Raw genomic sequence first — 2,091 nt, forward strand, 5'->3', positions numbered from 1 at the left:
ATACCAAAAATACTCTTTACAAAAAACCCTTCTTATTTCCCTAATCCCCTGTTGTCTTTGTTCTGGGTTGAACGAACGAAAAACCCTTCTTAGTTCGATTAAAAATGGCACTTCTTCCGACGGAAATCTTGTTGGGATGATTCCACCGGGTATAATTTCCGGTCGGATTCTTGTTAATGATCAGCCCATGGATGCTGCACATTTTTGGAGAGTGTCGGGCAACATCACCTAGCACGACGCACTCTTCCCACTGCTAACAGTTGAAGAAACACTCATGTACAACGCCTGTCTGAGGGGATGTGGTGGGCGTAGTGTGGCTGTAGCGAGAGTGAGAGAGCTGCTAAAAGAGCTGGGGTTGGATCATGTGAAGGATTCGAGGATTGGCAGGGATTCAGCTCGTGGGATCTCAGGCGGTGAGAAGCGCAAGGTCTCTGGGTTATAGAGACTCTGGGTATACAAACCTCATCGGCTCTTGAAGGCCAATTGTTGATTGAGGATAAAGCTGCTGAAAATCATCATGAAGAAGACGACCAACAAGAAAAGCGGTTGACGAAAACTTAGGCATATGATTTTATCGAAGAAAAGCATCTTTTCTACCCAAATTCTTGATTTCGAGAGGTCTTAATTCTCAGCTAGAGATTTTGCAGCAACATATTCAGAACCAAGTAAATTTTTGCGGTCCGAATGATCCAAGCCTTAGTGGCCGGAGTTGTGTTGGGAACCATTTTCATGAATGTTAACAATGACACCACCCAGGTCAGGTTGTAGACGCGACTTGGGTTCTTCGCTTTCAATCTCACTTTCTTGCTCTCTTCAGCAACAAAAGGGCTATTGATTTTCTTAACGGAGAGAAGAATTTTGATGAGAGAGGCCTCCAGAGGAGCTTACAGAGTCTCGTCCTATGTAACAGCCAACACCCTGGTATTCCTCCCCTTCCTTCTACTATTTGCTCTTCTGTACAATGTTCCTATATATTGGCTAAGGGGTTTGAGAAGAGAAATCGATGAGTTTCTATACTTCTGTTTGGTGGTTTGGACGATGGTGTTGATGTCGAATTCATTTGTGGCATGTGTCAGTGCTCTCCTTCCCTCCGAAAATGGCACTGCTTCTCGGATTCTCGGTGGCGCAATAATTTTCTAGCGTCGTGTACGTCGAAATCAACTTTCCCAGCGGCACATTCGCCTCACACCACCGGCGTGAGGGAGCTGGTTCTTTGTAAATGCAAGAACAATGCTTCCTACTTCCATTGCTCGGTGGGTTATTTTAATAATTTTAATCGGTCGAAATAGCACTGGGGGTGTGGCTACCCGAACTAGAGGGAGGGATGGAAAAATATGGAGTTTGGAGTCGCCACCTAAATTTTTGGGAAATGGGAATTTAGGAAAACCCGAGATTTTTCAAGAAAAACATTTTGTTTTCTTGGTGACTCGTTACCCAATAGGGATAAGATTCTTAGGATCCGGGGACCAAAGTACAGTGTGAGAAGGTGTTAGGGACCCCACACACGCTTGGTTAAACCGGCCTCTACTTCACCAATGCTCCAAGGATAATTTTATAATTTTTGGTTATTATAGAAAGAAAATTTCTGAAGAAGACTAATTCAAATTAATAAACATAACACAAGTAAGAGAAAAAGATCTAGTATTAGATGAAAAGGAATTTATTAGTAAACAAGATAGGAAAAGGAACTATGAAAAACTAGGAGATTGGCGATATTATGAAAGACGCAATCAATCCATGAATCAAATATATGCAAGAAGAAAACTCAAACTAGTAAGATAATACTAGTTAGAGAATTAAATGACTAACAAACTAGAAACACAAACCTAGCTACTAAATATCCTATTTATAAAAAATTTTTGAAAACAACTTTTAAGAATGTGATCTATCAAATCTTAATGGAAAATTCAAAGAGATTTTCTACCTTATATGCTGAAAATAAAATAGAAGAAAAGAGGGATGGTTACGTAAATAAATGATCTAGCCTAGAAACTGACAAGTGTATTAAACTAAAAAGTGCTGATGGCAATAAAAAAACAAATGGAGTAAATGTTAAATGAGGCCATGCCTAATTAATGCATATGATGGGAT

At 40.2% G+C, this 2,091-nt stretch overlaps 1 pseudogene; it reads left to right on the forward strand.

Moving 5' to 3' along the window:
- The first annotated feature begins 274 nt into the window (after positions 1–274).
- LOC148789820 (ABC transporter G family member 10 pseudogene) lies at positions 275–1,140 on the forward strand (annotated as a pseudogene).
- The last annotated feature ends 951 nt before the right edge of the window (positions 1,141–2,091 follow it).

This window comes from Nelumbo nucifera, chromosome 8 (genome assembly GCF_055504915.1).
Source record: "Nelumbo nucifera cultivar China Antique chromosome 8, China Antique-T2T, whole genome shotgun sequence".
NCBI classification, from domain to species: domain Eukaryota; kingdom Viridiplantae; phylum Streptophyta; class Magnoliopsida; order Proteales; family Nelumbonaceae; genus Nelumbo; species Nelumbo nucifera.